Raw genomic sequence first — 22,153 nt, 5'->3', positions numbered from 1 at the left:
ACACACACACACACACACACACACACACACACACACACACCTAACCTAACCTAACCTAACCTAACCTAACCTAACCTAACCTAACCTAACCTCTAAACCTGCCCATCAGAGAAAACTTTTTACAATTTTTACATTTTCTGAAACCATCACTTAGTATGATTTATAAGCTGTTTTCCTCATGGGAACCAAGAAATGTCCCCACATGGACAAGGATTTTGGATAATGCCATCTTGTAGGGTTTACCTTGCCACGCACGCACACACACACTTTTTCAACTTCAACTTTTTAATTTTTATGTTTAATCTGATTTGAAGATGTCCTATGTTCGCAAGCAGTTCAGTGTTCTACTCTTGTCCATGCACAGAAACAGAGAGAGGATTGGGTGTGGCTTTCTGCACTGTCAGAGATTTCAGACCCGAGAAAGAACATCAAGATACACACTGAAAGATTGATTGATTGATTGCCAACAGAATGCCCTGGAACTTCCTTTAGCACAAGATAATGTAATTGAGCTAGCTTCACTGCGATGAGAGAGCCAGACAAATACCGCTCTCCTGTAGCCTTGCACAGACAAAAGCCTGCTTGATAGGATATTTCTTTTCATTGGTCATGTTCACAATGGGATGAAGTGGTCTTCCCGAGTCCCACAGGTGCGCTGTATGGTCCTGTCTGTTTGTCAGCCTACAGAGAAGTCCCATGCTATTCACCTGAGCCCAATCCTCAGTGTAAAAGCTGATTGTGGTGGTGTTATCGACTTCTTCTTGTAATTCTCTGCTGAAAAAAAGGAAGTGGAAAGTTTTATCTCTGTGCGGCAGCAGTGGGGAGGGGTGAGAGTTCACTCTCTGTAAGCTTGAGACACTGAAAATATTAATGCCAGGACGGCTTTGCACACACAGAAAAGCCCCCATAGACCTTCGCAGTTCTGAGTAAGAGATGGAAAGCAGAATTAACGTAGCACAAAAAAACATGTGAGCATCAATCTGATATATTGTACAGTATTTGCAAGATTTTCCCCATTTAAACGGCTTATATATACTTCTCTTTGGATCTTGCGTGGATCAGTGACAGAAATGGATTTGACTGTAAATAAACAGTGTGAGCGGATTGACTTGCATGGTCTTAATGATTATCAGAGAGCTGGCGAAATATTACGGTAGAATTGAACAACGTAAAGAGAGAAATATATATGGATGTAAGGTGCTGTGTGCCCAGCTGCTGTTACAAAGTAAAAACTGATTACATTTCAATTTTAATTTGATTGACCCTGGAAATTTCAATAAATCTGTCACAAATAAATGATTTAAGCGTGTGTGATTTTTTTTGTCCAATGTTGTGTTGTGAAATCGCACTCATAGGTGGATGTTTAAAAAAGCACTATAAATAAAGTAATTATTAAAATTTTGTGTTTCTAAAAAAAAACGATATTCTAAAAAAAAAAAAAGATTTAAAAAAGGAATTAAAGTGAAAATATCTATGAATTCCTATGCAAACTTAGTTCTATCAAGTGTGTGTGTGTGTGTGTGTGTGTGTGAACACTGCCTGTGAAGAACAGATAATTCATTGGGGGCAGGTCAAGAGGAAAGTGTAAAGGTATGCTGAAAACCCATAAGATGTTTCATTTGCATGTACATACGTTGAGAATTACAGTGGGACATTTCCCTGTCCTTTAATTCTTGCTTTACCCCTTTGGTTTGTTTTCCCGTCTTCCAATAAGACACAGCCCCTGATCCCCCCACCCTTGATGCCCTTCCACCCTTTGTGCTCTTCTCCAAATACAGCACATCCCCAAAATAAGAAACAGCAAATCTGCTCCCTCTTAGCCGTAGACGTGTTTACCATCCCATAATACTGCTCCCAGATTTGTTCAGCCCTTTGGATTGCCTTTTCTGCTCATATTCCCCCTCCGCTCTTATCACCGAACAAAGCGGCTTCTTCCCCCCATCGCAAAGCTCAGAAACCCCTGATTGTTAAAATGGTAAGTATCGGAGGCGTTCTCCATTTCCACTGTAAAACCTGGAGACTAATGCAACGCAACCACACCGCGCTAGGGGAGATTGCTGTCAACACTCTCCAAAAACTGCAAACTCAGATTAGACTCTGCTCTCGACGTCGATTTCAAAAGGCTCGCGCGCTTATTCAAGCCCAACATGAAATAATCTGCATCTATTCAGATATAGAGAGGGTGTATAGAAGTTATTGATGTCAACTTTGCATGCTGATTGCTACCTTGGTTCTGCTGCTGGTATAATTGAACTGAAAAGAGGCATGAAAAATGGCTTCCCTTGAGTCTTAATACCCAGGTAAAGAATTCAGTGTTTGGTTTTTTGAAAATGTGTAATTTTCTAAAGTGAATGGTATAGCTGGCTAAAAGAGCCCAGTCTGGGCTACCCACGGCACATTTATTTAGCCATAAAAGAAGTTTTTATGTAGAAGAGGTGGGATATTTTCATAATACACAGCTATACAACTGCTGCTCAGTATCATGTTTACTTGGCTATTGCTGCCTGTTTACACAGCATTAAAATCCTAATATATTTCACACACTATTTTGTCATCAATAGCGGTTTAAAAACCGACCCGTTTTACACAATAATTTCTTACATTAAGAAAAGCTCCAGACTTTTAATGAATTATATAAATATTTGTGTGTGTGTGTGTGTGTGTGTGTAAAGGACCTTAGAAGCACTATAGCAAGTAAAACATACAAAAGTCATATATAGCAGATAGCAGTATGTCAGATAGCAGCACCTCATATAAATGCAGTCTGCTTAGAAGTGTCAGATGGCTAAGCTTGAAATTCTGGCCATGGACCTGCCAAATTGCCCAACAGAGCTTGTATATGTGTGTGTAGAGTTAGATGACACACACACACACACACACACACACACACACACACACACACACACACACACACACACACACACACACACACACACACACACACACACACACACACACACACACACACACACACACACACACACACAGCTCAGGTTAAACTGTATGGGAATCGCACAGGCTACACACTGTTTGTTTTGGACTCAATAGCATCTCATTTACACGTGTTAATTGCAGCTAATTGGTTCTAATTGGATGAACAGGAAACCCTCTGGGACCATTCATACCTTTAATTTGAGGTAAATATCATTAATTAACATATGTTAATTGGAGCCAATTAACATTGATTAAGAGATGCCAGCCACAAGAAAAAGTACAACTATCAAAATTCGACTGAACCAGATACGTGCTTCAGGACGAGATGCGTGTGGATGAAGCAGCATCTGGACCGATGCTGTTTGGGTGGCTTTGGGTGACGAATTGGGACGCTCAGCCTGGCATGGCTGCGTTTTGTCTTGTGCTGCCCCTGCCCCATGGCACACCTGCGCAGGAAGTGCTCCCATGGACAGAGGGCATCTGTAGGCCCATGAGGGGCCAGCGTGTGCTGCACCGCCGGAGCGCGAGAGATTAGAGGAGCTGCTGCTGAGTCCGGCAGATAGGGAGGGGACGGAGACAGAAAGAGTGAAAGAGAGAGAGAGAGAGAGAGAGAGAGAGAGGGAGGCGGGGGAGAGATGAAGCTGCAAGCCACTATAAGTATGGATGGTGAGGGTTGGAATGAATTTAAGATGTTTTGAGAGGAAATAAGGATAAAATGTATCCTGAGTGCAATATCATTTTTGGGAAGGCTAAGAACAAAGGCTGAACAGTGAAGGCCACGATGTACTCACTGTAAAGTTTTTTTTTTCTTCACTTAGGGTAAAAAGAAGTTTGAAATACCTTTGCAGTGATATACTGTTAAGGCTGGTTCACACGGCAGGATAATTAGGCCGATTTTAGCCCCGATTCACCCCTTCCGACAATCTTAAGGATGCTCCGATTATCGTAAAATAATCTGATCAGATATTCCTGCCGTGTGTGGTGTGTTAAGACTGCTCTCGTCTCCGATCTCAAATCGGGGATATCCAACATGTTGGATTTTTTTGGCCCGATTTCTCCTCGTGTGTGGTGTCCCCCGGGGACAAACGAGCACGCAGCCTGTGGACTGTGGCGTGTAGCCAATCAGAAAGCGAGGTGACGAGGAAGCACCTGGGAAACAAAATCAAAACAGCCGGCGGCATGGCGCACCAGAAAGTCCGGTGGACGTCGGAGATGGAGGATAACGTTTTTTTTTTTTCGGTTAAAAACAAACTACAAACTATCGCCACTGCATTCTCTTCGTCCGCCATGATTGTTTACTCTGAGGTCACGTTTGATCTCGAGGGATTTTGCGAGATTTCCTGTCTGACCTGGGAATGCTCGGGAGTCAAATCGGTTTGTGTGTGATGTGTTGATTTTGCCGTGTGGTTGCGCACCACACACTGTAAGACCAAAACTGTTAGACCCGTGATTTTTTATTGCCGTGTGTGGGGTCTCTCAGATTTGGAAAATTGGCCGACAATTTTAAAAACGTCCCGTGTGTACCAGGCATTAGCGAACATCCTGACGCCCCCTTTGCTGCTTAGAATGGAGTTTAGATAAATATGCGCTGCACGCTTTTTTCTCAATAAAATAAACACAACAAAAATGACAGCGGTGAGAAAAAAGCAGTTAAGAAAGCATCTGATCATAGCAATGTGGATATATTTGCACCAGCTCTGCAATTTGGTAAACCAGTCAAGTCGAATGAAGATTTCCCTGTCAAAGAAAGCGGTGCCTCAGAGCACACATATTACATAATCACCACAGACTAATGGTAGTTTGAAGGCGTTTAACGGCTGGAGCGGACTTTTCCGGAAAGTTCGCTTTGATAAGCTGTGTTAAACTCCCAAAACAAACTCCATATGAACTTCATTTTAGCCTGACTTTTTAATTTAATTTTTTGAACATCATAGTTTATTCTTCGATTTCACATGAAGTATTCTGGGGCCTTGCGAGAGCAATGTGTGTCGATATTGAAGTAATTATCCGACATTTGCTATCCTGCAAATAGCCAAACGATGCCCGAAGTTGCTTATTCTGGTGCTTTCAGACTGAATATTTGAGTTAATATGGGCATATGGACAGGCAGACTGTTGGAGGTTTTTAATACGTCAGTGATTTGGCTGGCAAGGGCAGGTGATTCCCAGTCGGGCGAGAGATCGAGCGAGAAGTGGCGCTTGTCCTGCTGGGCCGGTAACCTGTGTCAGAGACCTGGAGTCCTGAGCTGACATTGACACAAACACATGAAAACAGGCGCCCGGCAGGTGTCTGGGCACACACTGGCATCAGCAACACTCTCCATTCATTTCTCCTTCAGTGTCTAAAGTGTAGGGCACATGACAAACAACCACAAGCGATGCACAATGTCGTCTTGTGAATAACTTTGTCTTTTGACAAGCACACGTGAAAGTATACTTGCTTTAAGAAGACAGCGACACAGTGTACGTGCTCACTCAGTGGCGTGTGCTCTAGTAGCCTCGAGCGCTCAGGGATGGTGGCAGAGGCCGACGGTGCCCAGTAGGGAAAGGTGTGAATGTGTGTCAGATGGTACAGTGGGCAGGCTGGCAACGAATAGGGTAGTAAGGCTGGCACAGCTATAGCGATCCACTCAGGCAAGGAGAGCTGTGGCTTAGCCCGCCCGACATGCTGCGCCACCCAGGTAACACCAAGACAGCCAGCCAGCCACCCACCTGCCCCCTCAGCCTCCCCGCATGCCCTGGGGCAGCATCTTACATACCAGCCTGCCTGAATCACTGAGCCTGCTAATCATCTTAGCCCCAGACACACACATAGCCTTCTGTGTGGAACTAGACTGTGTGGAACTAGCCGGGCCTGTAATGGGAAATAATACGCTTCTAACTCCTTGACCCATATGATGGTTTTTTGAAAATTTAAATAAATGCTTTCTTGAAAAGGTGTGTGTGTGTGTTTGTAAACATGCATTTAATCTTTATATATAAAATGTAATATATATATATATATATATATATAATAAATGAATGAAAAATATAGATATCCATGTTAATATTAATTATGCAAAAACATTATGAATACTATAAATGTGCGTGTATATATATAAATGTATATAATGTATATATATATATATATATATTTATATATAGAACATACAGTACATACTGCAATATTACTGTGTCCATTAAACAATTAACAATAAATATTTTAAGACAGAATTGCATAACCACATTTTGCCTACCATCTTCACACTTTGTCACGTACACTGTGTTCCTGTTGCACTATAAGCAATTTATGGAGGTGTTATGGTAAGTGTAAACTTAATGTGTGTGTGTGTGTGTGAGAACAGTATTCATCATATAGAGTTGAACCAGTGCTCTGCGCTCCCTTCACTGCTGACTTTAAAGACAACTGGTGAGGTCTAATAAATCCATCAAAAGCCGTCCGCCTGTCATCTCTGCACTGCTTTTACTTTAAAGGCTGGACAGGAGGGCAGAAGTCCCAAAACAAAGGCTCAGGGAGACAGAGGGGGGCAGGAGGAACGTGAGGGGGTGCAAACCCGCCTGTAGTCACACATCATGAATATTTAACAGAACTTGTTGGAGTGAGCAGAAAATGCTAGGGTGTGTGAGCTTACGGATTGTGTCTGCGTGCGTTTGGCGTCGGCTGCGTTCAGCGCACCCTTGTTCGGAGTGTGCGGCGGGGTTTGTTTGTGAGATTGGGGTTGGGTGGGCAGCATCAAAGGATCACCAAGGGACAGCAATTCCCATGGCAACAGTTCGTCAGGTAGGGGGCTCGGGGTTCAGCTGCCCCTGCAGGTCCCTCGAGATGGAGAGAGAGAAACGGAGAGAGCGAGGAGAGCGGGAAGCATTTTGTCTCAGCACACTTGACAAAACAAAGACAACTCACTCCTCTGGTTTCATGCCACATTTTTTATTCATAAACAAGCTGCTGGCTGTAAAGACATGATAAAGCGGCGCGGGGCCTCTGCTGAGATGGCCACCCATTTGAATGCAAAGCCTCAGCTGCACAAAATCCTCCCGAGCCCCATTATTCTCTGGATTTCGCCGCTATTTTCGTCAGCCGCTAAGCTGGCCATGGATCGAGACTGGAGATATGTCATCAAAATGGTCTCATTCAGCTACCAATGGCCATTAACATAAAAATTAAAGAATTATAAAACAAGCTTGAATGAATGAGGGATGAATAAAATGAATAAAAATCTCCACCCGCCTTGACTCCAGTCATTTTCGCCTCCTTTCTCATCCCACAAAGAGGGGGGATTGCTGCATTCTTCCATTATTGGATTAATTGCCTTTATTTGCTGTAAACATGTGTTTACTGGTTGGTAGAAGAGAGGCAATGGACTGTGTGTGGCACTTGAGACTAATATTTTTAGATTTCAAGGTTCAGAAGTGTAATTTCTGCACTACTTAAATGGAATTGAAAAAAAAATGAATCACATAAATACAATAAAATAAATAATAAATTAAAAATAGATAGTCCCGCACTAAACGCACACTATTGGTTGGGCCAGATTTGCTGTGTCAGGCTGGTGGGGAAGAAATGTTTTAATAAAGCCACAGTTACTGTACACATATTTCAGGGAAATCAAACTACAAAACATTTACTTATAGTTGTCTGTGCATATTAAGTTGAGAAAAGAACAAGAAAAAATATTAACATTAAAAATAAAATTAGACTTCGCCTAGAAATAAATTGATTAAAATTAAATGCGTCTGTCCTGTATGCAGCTTAATTTTAAGCGGGTCACTAAACCTCTCCCATTACCAGTGCATATGGATGGTAATACAGGGGATTTCAAATGGGTACACAGGGAAATAACACCGAAAATTTTAGAGAATCCTTTGACAAAATGTTTTTTTTTTAGGTCTGTCCAAAGTGGATCGAGAGAGGCAAGAGGATCATCATATTTGGGCATCAAAAAGTTGAAATTAATATTAGACACTGCGAGTTGTTGGCCAAAAAATAAAACGAAATCCTTATTGACTTTTTATTAAGTTTTGTTTTACATTGTCAACGCATGATGCATGATACCTGTCTGTCTTCTGAACAGTCCTTCTCCTCACCCATTTTTCTTCCCCTTTCTCAGCATCACACTTATGATTTATTCAGTCTGTTGTTTGTGTCAGGCTGTCGTATTGTTTTGCCTCTATTTGAAAGGTGTTTATTTTGTCAATGACTTGAGTGTTTGCCCAGCTGGCGCCGGCGTGCCAAGGTTGTGCCAGCACAGTGCCTGGGGTGGTAGGCTTTAGGGTTTGGCTGGGGGGAGAGGAGATGCGGAGGGATATGGGCGTTCTGGGTGACGTGGCAGAGTGCCCGATCCTCCACGCCCCCTGTCCGGCAGAGTGTGGGCCTGCAGACCTGTGAGAGCCTATCAATGCCAGTCCAAACGCCGGCAAAGAAGAGAGGCTTAGCTGTAATCCGTATTGACTGCCTTGTGCTTTGTCTGCCCATTTATATCATGGATTTGTCCCACTCAATGATGTGCTTCTGTCAAGTTCTCCCACATTAATCCATAACATTATTAGTTTTCAGTACAGCCCTAATTATTCCAGCTCTGACCTAAATGGTAATAGGATGAATGAAAAGAATTCAAGAAAACAAACAAATAAACATTTATAGCCAAACACGAGGTGGTAACAATGGGGTTAATTCTATAGACGTAATTGTCAAATCATTGGCTTTGTTTTCGCAAAACGAGTGTGAAATGAAACATCAGACACACAGGGCTGTATGCAGGGAAGAGGAGGAGGTCCTATTCAACTCAGGACGGCACTGGCAGAGGAACGTGTGGCACCCTGCTGCTACGTCTGTAGATTACAGTGAACTTCCCCCTGGCAGTTCTCTGGGAGTCTACCTGAGCCAGAACCTGAGGGGAGACAAGCGGGGACTAATTTAAAGATGCGACGCAGCTCCAGGGGGACTTTATCAGCACAGTTTGTCAGGACAGGACAGGGGGCAGTTCAGCTTAGCCCCGGCCCAGCGTGAGCTGGGTAATACCACTCAGAGGCACCCTGTCATGACTGTAGACAGTTATGCAAGCCCATACAGCAAGTCCGCAAAAAATCGAGGTGAACACACATTGTACTGTCGGTGCACCTTTCACCCATGTAGCTTAAAGGGTTAGATCACCCAAAAATGTACATTTTGTAATCATTTACTCAGTGTTGTTGTCCATACAATGAAAGAGATTGGGGTACAGGATAGCATTGGACCCCACTGACTAGAAAAAAACAAAAAAAAACACTGAGTAAATAAGGGGGGGGGGGGGGGGGGTTGTATTTGATTTCTTGTTTGTTGTTGTTGTTTTAAAAAAAGAAAGTCACAACTGACAACTTTTTGGGCTTCAGGAATATTACAATATGTTGTGAAAATAGGTTACATTTTAAAAAATGTAGTGACGTTTGTACAGTATATTATTATTGATATGTTGATTTTTGTCAGGACCACTATCGTCAAATACAATTGGCAATTGCATACAGGTAGGATTGGACGTTATGGTTCTGTTCTGGGCAAGAACTCCATGCGCATCCAATGCAGCCTAGCATGTTTAAGAGCAGAAGAGCAACAATACCCCCTTAGGGTGAACAGAACAGAACCAACATGAATGTATTGATGTATTCATTAATTCAAGATTTTAAAGTACAACATAATTCGAGAATTGATTCTGATTCAAGTGGAATTAGAATGCCATACTGACTGACGAGAGGAGGAGCTGGGGAGGGAGGAGGGTAATTCGCTCCTGAGAAACGCGATAGCTGCTGATAATACTGAAGGAGCTTATATATGTATAGTGATAGGCGTCTTATTCCTATAGGTAGATGTTCATCTGATGAGAGATTCAGCTGATGTGAGCTTGACTAACGTGACCTGCCAGAACTGACGCCACGCTTAATTTCTTGTTCTATTAAAAAGTCACAACCAACAACTTTTGATTGCAGAAATATTTGTGAAATATGTTGTAATTGTAAATGTTGTAAAATTCTTTTCAATCTGAGCAATTCTGTTGCATATAAGTGTAAACAACCATTATCCTGATTCCACACCATCATAAGTGGACAACAATGTGATATATTTATAGACAAACCTGCAGTGGGCTACACAGCACTGCAAATTACATTCAAAGCGAATATACAGAGACAGTCTTCTGAGAACATTTTTATACCTGTGATTAAGTCTCACACCTGTTCTAAAGTCATGATGCAGCTTGGCGCAATAGTCAAGCATGCATGCAATCTCTCTCTCTCTCTCTCTCTCTCTCTCTCTCTCTCTCTCTCAGATCCACATCAATTTGTTGTGCTGTGTGTTGTTTTTCCCCCTTTGCCCGCGTCCCCTCTCCTGGGCCAACGCTCACATCAACGGCGAGTTGATAACGCCACTGGAGGAACCCTGTTTGGAATTTAGATTAATGTGTGACTAGCAGCCAGATGGAACGATAAGAATAAAGGAAAATAAGCTAGGAGAGAGTACTTGAACGGGAACAAAACAACGGGGGGAAAAAACACAGAGCCACAAAACAACCCTAGTTTCTCTCTCTCTTTCAGTGGTTGCACAGTGGACCGAGCGAGACGGGTTTGAGGTCATGAGTGAGCACCTGAATGAGGGACTGGAGGTGTGTTTTTGTGTGTGTAGGTGATCACACCCCTCACGGCTTATCAGATAACAGCACACCTTTAATGGGCCAGTGTGTAAGAGACAGACGGCAAACAACCACTTTTGTCTTATCTGCTATTGTTAGCGAGGAAAGCTAACAGACATCCCAGCCGTTATAGTCGTACCGCGGCCCAGTTCAGCTCTGCTTCAAAACCAGGCCCCCCTGATCCATAATAACCTCTTCCGCCCGAGCACAGCCCAAATCCCATTTCAGCATCACCGGAGGCGGATAGCCGCTTCTGGCTCTCCCACTGCCATTATCACCGAGCAGCACGATCCCATGTGAGTGGCAGCACAGGGACTAGTGGGAGGAAGAGGAGAGAAAGAGAAACAGAGGAAAAAAGCAAAATGATTGGAAACTGTGCCAACATGTAACAAACATACAAAGAAAGTAGAGGAATCAATTAATAACAAGAGTGAGAGGATAACAAGACACAAGTTACAGATATGAGACAGATATGCACTTTTTGCAGGTCAGTATGGACTTTTTTCATCTAACATAAGGCTGGTGCTGGAGTCAGCGAATCCAGCAAGTTTATTAGAACCGGCTCATGTTTTCACTGACTTGAGAGATGAAAAATTATGCAACGGACAATATTAGTACATAACAATGTGTCCGTCTTTTTATTTTACACTGATTGAAATCTCATTAAGACGACATTTTTTTGCAGTCTTTCTATAAAAAAAATTTTTTTTTTTTTTTTATCTTTAAAAGTAGATTTATGTGAAAAGCAACACTAAGATATGCTTTTAAGTGAATATTCACTTGGTTTTAACTTATTTTACTTAAAAAGCAATATGTTATAGAGTATTGCTTCTTAAGGAAATTGATTTTGTTTTAAAAAAATGTTTAGATACTTTAACTGGAAAATAAGAATAGGATTTTGTGCAGTGTAATACCGAAAGGAATTTAATCTGGTGTCTATTTGTCCTCTTCGTATTCAATTATGGATTGTATTCATCATTGTATTCAAGCTATCTTTGATGCAACATTGGTTATTGAAATATTTAATAAATAAAAGTTATAATAATCAACTGACAAATAAAATACATTCAATTCAGATGTACAGGGGAGATAAAGTGGCTGTAGCAGCGAGACAAAAATACTAATGTGTTTGTCAACTCGATGTGTGTCACATTATAGTCATGAATACACATTCACAGCATGTTAAGGGAGCAATCTATGTTTAGTACCATCTAGTCATCGCAGATTTTCCAATCTTAGCCTCTTATGTTATTGGTTCATCTCAGTCTCAAAAGTAGTAATAATTTGTAAAATATAAAAAAAATGGTAAGAAGGCATGTACATAAAAGAACAACCTAATCCTACTCATAAAGTCCAACCTCCTTCCCAACCCTTAAATTGAACAATGACTTAAACTATACAATTTGTACGCTTAATCTCCTATGATTTCGCCATTTTATTTTAAGTGTTATAAAGGTCCAGACCCACTTTTTCGGCACCAGCACCAGCACAATTTTGGTGGAAGAGGGGTTTTTCTGAGTTATGGGCCGCTACAGACCGGGTCTCCTCCCTCCACCTGTGTCCCAGCCCTCCCCTTTCTCTCCCCCAGGGCAAGAGGGTGCTGTTAGGGGCATGTGCTTGATGGGGGCGGAGGGAACGGGGGGGTTGTTGTCAGGGAGGCTGATCAGTGGGAGTCAAGGTGCAGCGGAGCAGATAGCTGAGGTCTATGCATACTAAACGGCCTGGCAAGGGGGGCCTGCTGCTCTCGGCTCGCCCTTATCACACCTCTCGGCTCACTTTATCAGATTAGAGCCCCCGGCAGTCGAGACGAGAAGAGAGAGAGAGAGAGAGAGAGAGAGTGGGTTTGGAGGGTGATGGGGGGGCTGGAGGAAAGTCAAAGAAAAGAAACAAGGAGAAGAAGAGACGGGGACCGAGAAAGAGAGACACACTCTGTTCCATGTCAAGCGTGAGTACAGTTGAGATGTGTTACAAGACCGGCAACACACTTCACTGCTCTCATTGTCTAGCAATCAGACGTTCACCTCATGCTGTTACTGAATTACTGTTACCAGTCAAAACGAAGGAGGAGTCATCCGTGCCACCGCATTTACATTTTTCTTTTCCTCCCCAAAATAGGGTTTGGAATTTGTCGGCTAATCATTTACATTACTCTGTCCTCAGATAGTAAACATATGGGTATATGTTTGCTATTCAGAGCTTCAAAATAATCGACACAGATTTAGTCTCATAACCTAATTAGGCAGCATATCAGTTCTACACTTGTGCCAAGTTCCTTCCGCGTTTAGCTCACTTATTGAAAGATGTTACATCCCATTTTTGCGTATAATCTAATACTAAACCCTCGCTTTAGTGCTGCCGACTGGTACCGCCGTATGTTGTGTATACGGACGCCTACAGATTCATCATGGATCATTTGATGTACTTAAAGAGATTTACATTCTTGGCTCTTCACCGACCCATTTTCATTCGTGTTTGTTTTGGTGTCAAACGGAGACTCTTGTATAATCGTTTTTGCTTATGGGGTTGCAATGGGAACGACACAATAACTGTGGATTGTTTCTCATTTATACTCGTCTCGTTTCGTGAAATGCGTGAATGCTGCCATGGATCTTGTCAGAGGATGTGTGTCTTTGTGATCTTGGCTATGTTTGCTAACAGAAGTGTATACTCGCCAGTGTCCTAGATCAGTAATGCCCTGAGGCGTGTGCCCTCTGCCACTCCATCTGCCCTTTGAGAGCAGAACAGTGCTTCGTGTCACCCAGACACCCGGAGGCCACAGCGAGGCTGCACTGACTCTGAATTATATAACGTCAGGTAAAAGTACAGGTAAGCCTTATGCTGTTTCACCCATACAATTTTTGCTTATGGAATACAAAAGTCATTGTCACTGCTCACTGCCGTTGTTATTAACAATACACATAAAATCTAATATTTACAATATATGCGAAGAAGTAATTACTAGCCCACATACAGACATAAAAATAGCATAATTTTAGGAGTTTTGAACATGGGCTAGCATTGGGTAGCAAGATTATCAGTGAATAACGACTCAGATTTTGGTCAGCACAACATGGCTAAAAAACACTTAAACCAGCCAAATTTAGGCGGTCGTCCAGTCTGGCCAAACTGGTCTTCATATATTCTAGGTTTTCCAGCCTCACCAGCAGCCCACAACACCTCTAAAACCAACAAACTGACTAGTTTGGGAGACCAGCAAACCCATTTTAGGCTGGTCTAAGCAGTTTAGAGTTTTATGGCTTACTTTTATGATACTGTTGTGGATTTTATGTTCTTTTTTGAACTTGACAGATGTTGTATGACTTATAAGTATAGTTATTTTAAAAAATCTATACCGGTACTAACACAAAAATACTAAATAAAACAAATTGCAACATACATATATAAGGTCTGGTTATGAGTAAATAATACAATTCTTATATTTGGGTGAACCATTTTGTTTAACAAATATCAACAGATTTGACCTTTTGGGCAGTCTGTACTTTGTTTACCTCAACCTTGACACTTCCAATCGTTACCGTCGGAGTGTAACAATCTGAATGAATCTCAGACAAGGAGTCTGCTGGATGCAGATGTTCTACGTGGAAGTCATCCCTCATGTCCTGCATTCGAGATGATCACACTCACGCCGCTACACCTGCAGGAGCTGAATCCACCACGGTACAACACAGAGCGGCGCTGTGGGCAGCCGAGGCCGTGGAACAGGAGAGAGAAAGAGAGAGAGTTGCATGTTGCAAGCTCCAGGCTGCAGAAGGAGAGCAGACCCGAGGGAGCAGCCCCGCGCCTGCAGCCCCATGATGATGATTGATGCAGGCAGGACACACACGCCCCAGCCGCTCAGCAAAATTAAAAGCCTATTTTGTAAAGTTGTAAAGGAGCAGAATGGCACAGGGCTAAGGCAGCCCCCCACCCCTCCTCCCTCCTCTCACCGCCGGGGTCCCGTTTAGTGTCTTTAGTATCATCTACTCCTCAGGGAGCAGGCAGAGGGACTGTTACACGCCTTTCACTCAAGCACATGAATGCGCACAAACAGACACACGCACTCAACCTCCTGTATACGCCCTCAAGACTGGAGCGTGTCTGCTTGATGAATGTTTCCATGTGTGTGTGCATGTGTCTCCGGCTGCCTCAAAGATCATAGAGATACAGCATCACATGAAAATACATAAAATGCTAACAAATACGTTGCATTTGTTTAGACCTGATGTTACAGCTCAATATACAGAGACAACTATAAGTGTGCTACTAAAATAATACTTATATTTCCGTTACACTTACAATACACACGTAGCATGTAGTCTATAGTAAGACCCCAATATAGTAACTTCTGGCTCAATATATATATATATATATATAGTGTGGAATTGGAGCAGGCCTTCCTGTTTATCCAAACAATGGAAGAACGGGCTGGTTCGAGCATCACTGACAGTCTGGTTTATCAGAGTCCTGTAGAGGTAAGTGTCTATCTGTAGTGCATTGGCAGATGAGCCCTGCTTTTAGTTCACTTGTTAATAGGCAATGAGAAAAAAGCTCTCGACGACACATACTTGTTTGTATATCATTTGCAAATCATTTATCCACAATGTGAATTTAATTGACCAGGCAACCCCAGAGGCTCCTCAAAAGTCCGCCACCCCTGCAAGTTCCCATCTATCCCCACTTCCTCAGTAGACCTGGCAGTCTGTGTCCCGCCCCCGCCCCACCCCCTTAGCTGGCGAAGCCAGGGCGGGCTGTGGGAGTGACAGGCAGCCAGAGAGGGCCCAGTCGGGCCAGAGAGGCACACACTGGAGAGGTCAGGCCCATGTCAAGTGGGGTGTGGAGGCCAGCTGAGGAGCCCTGCCTGCACATTGTGCTAATTTGTGCAGCCAGTGTAGACAGAGAGGGCAGGCCAGGAGGAGAAGGAGGGGAGGGAGGGCAGCGTGGACCGGCATATGGGGCCCGGCTGAGGAGGAGACTGTAGAGGGCCATTCGGATTCACTCTACCACACTTTCACTACTTCGTACGCAGACACGCACATACACCCACAATCACATCACCCCCTGCTTGAGTGGGGCCGTGACAGCCACCCATCCCCTCCATCTGTAAGGCAGGCCATGCCAGTGCTTCTCAACGGGAAGGCATCATACTAACCTTTTCCAACCTTTCCACACATCCCTCGATGAACTTGGCAGTAAGCTGTGACTAACTACCAGCAGTCTGTGGTAAGAGCTTTTTGCCTTGAGGGAATGTGTAAACATGAGAACGAGACTTGCCAGTGTAAACATCCAACTGATTGATGTACAGATCTACTGTGCTCAGGACTCTAAACCATGAACATATACACTCTACGCAGAATTTATGCTGCCAGACAGATGAAATGTGTGTTGTTGTTTTATGAAACCAGTATGATGCACAAATTAACTCACATTTGTTAAACTTTACAATAGGGTTAAATTCATTAACATTAGTTAATGCATAAGGTATCATGAACAAACAATATAATACATATTCACTTCAGCAGCCATTACTCCAGTCTTCATGTGACACTAAAGAATGAAGTAACGGCTGCTGAAAATGCAGCTTTGCCATGGCAGAAATAAATTTAATTTTAAAAGAAATGACTTAAAATAAGGGTCACGCATTAGATTAGGATCCAATTCTCACCGTTAACTAACTATTAACTAGCCTATGCATTTTGCGTCAATAAACTCCTAATTACTTCTTGTTAATAGTTAGTAGGTAATTGTTAAGTTTCGGTAATGCGTAGGGATTAAGTGATATAGAATATGGTCAGGCATAATAGTTTTTAGTACATAATTTTTAAGTACTAAAAAACAGCCAATTAAATAGTAATATGCATGCTAATAAGCAACTAGGCAATAGTGAGAATTAGACCCTAAACTAAAGTGTTCCCAAAATAAGTTATTTAAAGTTTTTTAATACTGTTTTACTGTGTTTTTGAGCAAATAAATACAGACTTATTGAGAATTAAAGACTTCTTTCAAAAACAAAACTTTTTAACAGTAGTGTAGGTTAATACTATTTTTTATTTTTCATTGTTAATCCATGTTTCCTTGCAATACGTCAACTTGAAATCATTAATATATAATAATGTTAACCCAGAGAGATAAATGCACTAAAACTATTATTAGTTTATGATAAATAATGCATTAATAGATATAAATTGAACCTGTATATTATTACAATAAGTATTTTAACTTATTGTCATCTATTTGACTCGTATAAACAAATCAACCAATTCCCACCAACTAAACCCCACTGCCAAGTGTAAAAATCTCAAATACGCAACTGAAAGTCACATTAGTCTGAAAAAAGTGTCCGTATCCATATGGGAGTGTGTGTCGACAGCCTGTAACACCATTTGTTTGGGTTGTGGCTGTGCTCTTCCAGTCGTACGCTCCGAGCACCATGATCAGCTACACCTGCTGAGCCAGGACAGGCTCTCTCTGCGGGAGGCACTACTCAGCGCTACTTCATGGAAAAATGGCTAATGTCCTCAGCATCCCATTGCAAGTGAGAGCTGGTCTCCTCCATTGCTGATCAGTCTAGTTCACATCAAAATCAGGTATCTACAGTGCACCCTTCTGCCCTAAGCATTCAGCCTCGTTTACAGTGGGGTCGTGACCCTGGCTGAGTGATGGGAGAGTCAAATTGGAGCCAACCTAAACGGCACCCCCTCCTTCAAGCCCCATCCTTTCCCTCCCACACAGGCGGGGCAGGGGGCAACACCACTGTCACAATCAATTGCAACTGAAGGGACAAATAAAGCAGCCCTCCCCAACTAGTCTGTAATAGCAGTCACTGCGATATCACAGACCCAATGAGCTGCCATGCAAAATTATTAGGCAGGGAGGAGGCAGAGGGGAACAAATATATTCTACAAAAGAGATTCTGGGTGTCTGGCGGGCTGTATGCCTTGTGAGAAATATATCAAGAGCATTTGGGGGAGGTGTAGGTACTAGCACCTACTCTGAGCCATCGAGGAGGGTGTCTGTCTGTTTTTTTGTTATGTTTTTTTTGTCTTGGCTGCACCCTCTGGGTCCCAACTGGGCCTTGTGTCACAAACAGATGGGCGCCACACAAAGGACCCCCTCACCTCACCAAGCTGGTCCCCGGCATGCCTGATTAAACCCTAATACCAAAGTTAGAATTGATACAGTGACTCGATGGTGATTCAATTAGGGCAGTGGGCATGAGTGAAGCCGTACAAAAGAGATAGGGTAGTTACAAACTCATTTATAGTTTGATTATTATGGCATCCTGCACGTGGAAGCAGAAAATTACGGACTCATGTGTCGGAGACTTGATATCCTCTGGGGCCGTATCAGAGCTCACGTACGAGCTGGATGTCACAGCTGACAAAATCACATACCCTTCATAGATTTGAGAACTGCCAAGTAACTCCTTAATGGCAGAAGAACTCACAAAGCAAAATTGAAGCAGTATATTGAAGAGAACTCTAAAGGCGGCTAACATCTTTAAAACTGAGATGGATCATGATCATTATTTGTGACAAATTAACAAAATGGTAAAACTTGGTAAAATCCTGTAATGTGTTATATAAGCGTTTACATGATGCACACCGACATAACCGTTTGAATTCTTTTCCAGCTAATTATTAAACACTAAAAATTTAAGTGCAAAATATTGGAATAGCATAAAGAATAATAATCAAGCGCAATAAAAGAATATTTTCACACAGAGCCGGACCACCTGCGTGCAAATAAGTGTTGCAAACATCTCTCCTCTGAGATTAGTCTATGTGATTTAAGATTCCTGTGATGATGATAATCAATATGGCAATTGCAATTGGCAATGATGTATGCACTAACCAGAAGTGCATTAGTCAGGACGACACCACACTGTGGGTATTGATAGCAGGGAGCCAATACGACACGCGTGAGGACAGATAGACGTATTACTACACACAGTAAAACATGGAGATACAGAGATCTCAGATGCCCAGCACAGACAGTCAGCACTTTATCTACAAGTTCCATTCAATGACAAGAGCCGACCTGCACTCCTGCAGTTTCTATACCGCAAAAAAGAAGAGACATCTTCTCTGTAGCATTACATGTTTAGCATCCAGCTAGTTCACAACAGGTCAGAACTTTGGACATAAATGAATTAGTTTCTCAAAATAATAAATAAATAAAAATAATTAAAAAAAATATATAGTTTGGTAATATACGGTATACTGTACATATTCTCGAGGAGGTCATGAAACACCCCCTAGTGCCCCGGCTCTTGATCTACATTTAAGTCTCTCTCTCTCTCTCTCTCTCTCTCTCTCTCTCTCTCTCTCTGTGTGTGTGTGTGTGTGTGTGTGTATCCATGTGGTAGAACTGGGGAAGCCTCTTATCTAGCAATGTTCTCCTTTCATTTCTCACTCACTACCTCTCTATCTTTGTCTGGTCTTGCTGATATGCTAATCGGTGTGTAAGTATATCCTGTCAAATAATTATGGCATATTAATACTATCCTCATCTCTGTATAATTTGTCCATATGCATAATCGTATTTAGCTGTTTCCTCAGAATGTGAGAACTGGAAAAGATAGTCTTACCTTGGGCAATTTAATCTGCATTGATTGAATATCAGACTCTTTTAAATGTGATAAAGTCTTATGCGGCACAGACAAACATTTTCAGATTTGACGGCTTGTCACTCATTGGTCGAACCAGTAAGATACAAATAAAACACTGATCTAATACAGGTCACAAAAAAAAATGTCTTTATTGTATAGCAAATTAACTTAACTTCAAATTTTGTGTTTGAATTTTTAAAAAAATGGATCACTAATCACCAAAGTTTTCATCCGGGTTTCAGACCTAATCACTTTAAAGATCAGTTGTAGGACTATGAAGTAATTATTGAATGAATTATGCTGCAATGGGACTTCAATATATTAAAACCATGACAATGAACCACAGGATGACCAAATGAATGCATATTTTTCCTATACGTGTGGTAATCATACAACGTCGAAAGAAAATAAAGGATTATAAACACTTCAAAGATGGAGAACAATCCATTTTTATGTTTAATTTAAAAGTGAATATGCAGTGCAAAAAAAGAAAAAAAAAGAAATAAGAAACAGTTTCACATACTCAAGCACCCCTGCAAATCAAGCCTGTTTCTATTGCAGAAATGAGTTTATAGATGTGGACATTATGCAGAAAGAGAAAGGGCAGACCTGACTCAGTGCAGGTCACGTTAGGATGAGCCACTCAAGGAAATGACAAGTGTGGAAGATAATGGCGCGAGCGGCTCACCAAATAGGCATTCATCTTTGTTGCTTTTGTAAGGCAGGGCAAGCCAAGGTCAGCAGCTGAGTGAAGCATCTTTGTGAGTAGGCGGACTCAGAGAACAGCAGACTGGACAGGAGGCCACGTGTCCCTGGCAGGATTAACAATGGTCATTTCACAGAGGAACAGCCCTTTCTCTCCTCCGTTTGTTTCGAACACCCGAAACACCCTCTAGCCACTTAGGGCCTGCCCTCTCCTTGACATTTGACCCCTGACTGCTCACAGGTGCTGGCCCCCACACACACGTATGACACGCACATATTCAGGTCTCTTCCGTGCTGACACGAGAAAGAATGAGGTGCAAAAACCTTCCACCGGTGCCCCAAACACCCTCAAGTCTCTACCCATGACCTACCTCTTTCACCTTCTCGAAGGCTAGGAGAAAAATGAGCGCAGCTCATGTTAGGAAACACTTTCAATTTGTCTCTGGGTAATATGCGAGGTATTGCATTAAAGACAAATAGCATCCCCCCCTGTTTCCTTTATCACTGTCAAGGCAATTAATAGGCCAAGGACCCTTTTACTGGGTTAGCAGACAGAGGGCAAGACGAGAATCTCTCACACACGAGCCAACACGTCCGGCAGTATCCCATCATCATCACCACTCTCAGAATGCACACAGGTTAGCACATTCATTTTTAAGTTAATAATATATCTGTCAGCTAGTGTTTTAATGTACAGATGGTCGGTTATGAGTGCTAAATGAGAGTTGTAAGCAGGTCAAGACAGCATCTGTGAGCGCTTTTCACAAGAACGTGAAATTCTGTGGAATGAATTCACATTTATGTGTATATAAGTTTATGCATTCTCTGGGAACCGAACCCCTGACTTTTGGTGATGCCAACACCTTGGTTTAATAATTTGAGCAGCTGGAAAAGCATTTAAACAGATATCAAAATGTTAAAGCGATCATACTGCACTCTCATTAGTAGTTAAAAGCATCATCAAATCTGTGTTCATCTATTAAATGTTTAATAAATGAACACAGTGGGCATGAAACCAATTTTGTAGATATCTGTGGAGCATTCTGCAGATTTCTGCAAGCTCAGATTCCATTATAAGTGGCACTTTTTGATACGTTAGCCATGAATTGAACATCACCTTCATTAACATAGTCAAGGACATCATCAAATCCGCATCCATTTATCTGTATCACTGTCCGTAAGGTATTATTATATCATGACAACTAAACAACACGAGTGCCACACTTAATGTTGTTCAGTGCTTTGTAAGTGTTAATGTGTGTGGGAAACATGAACAGTTGTCAGGATCTTCCTCCTTTTTAGCACAAATTTGATTTCGAGGAAGTGGACGTTTGCGCGTAAGTGTGTGTAACAAAACGATAAGAGAAGCAGGATCTGATACAGGATGATAAAACAGTTTTGCTGATGTCAGGGTGGATTTTTGCATTTCACAGGGGAGGAATTGGATGTTATCTGTGTCAGGGGAACATTTTCCCCCTGGAGGCTGCCCTGGGGCCATAGCCTTTCCCTGCTCACCCACAGACACGGAGCTAATCTCTCTGTGCATTACTCAACAACATGCAGCCATGATTCGTGAAAAACGAATGAATGGCATATAAGCCGCTTTAATTCATTGTATACATTCCATACAACTTCTCCAAATTCATTTAATGTTTGAGAACATCAACGGCTGCTCGAAGCAGTTAGGATGGGGCAAAGGGCAGGTGAGGTCTGCGCCTGTGTGTGGTAGAGTGTGAGAGAGAGAGAGCGAGAGAGAGAGAGAGAGAGAGAGAGAGAGAGACTCGGGTCTCCTTGGCTGTGCGCCTTTCAGCTAGTCCAAGCCTGATCTCCGACGGCTGCCCGGCTACTTTACATGTCTCATTTGAATATATTGATTGGGCCATCTGTAAGCCATTTATCTCTTTCAAAGAACCGTTAGAACAAGCCACCCCTCCTTCCTTCCCGCCCACCCGTGTCTCCTCTCACATTTACACACATACACGCACGAATGCTTGCACACACATATACGCACACACAAGCACGCACACACACACAAGCACGCCTCCCCCACCTTTAGATACAAACAAAAGAACGCATATGTGCATCTAAACAAAGCCACCACTTCCACATGCTAATGTACAGATTATGATAATAGAGACGCAATATGCAAAAAAATTAAAATAAATCAATACATAATAATTGACAACGGCTTTATCTAATCAAAATTGTCCTTCATCTGTCTCTGTGTGGAGTTTTCTCTGGGAACAGAG

General features: G+C 42.3%; 1 long non-coding RNA gene across 1 annotated transcript in view; it reads right to left on the bottom strand.

The window, feature by feature from the left end:
- Nucleotides 1-272: 272 nt before the first annotated feature.
- LOC306997962 overlaps nt 273-22,153 on the bottom strand; it is a 63,893-nt gene continuing 42,012 nt past the window's right edge. Inside the window, exon 3 of the long non-coding RNA XR_013797480.1 lies at nt 273-774. This is a non-coding gene — a long non-coding RNA (uncharacterized lncRNA). The remainder of the gene's footprint in view (nt 775-22,153) is intronic.

The sequence above is a fragment of the Phoxinus phoxinus genome (genome assembly GCF_949152265.1).
Source record: "Phoxinus phoxinus genome assembly, chromosome: 4".
NCBI classification, from domain to species: Eukaryota; Metazoa; Chordata; class Actinopteri; order Cypriniformes; family Leuciscidae; genus Phoxinus; species Phoxinus phoxinus.
The sequence above is the reverse complement of the archived record's forward strand: the minus strand, read 5'-3'. Positions and strand labels throughout refer to the sequence as shown.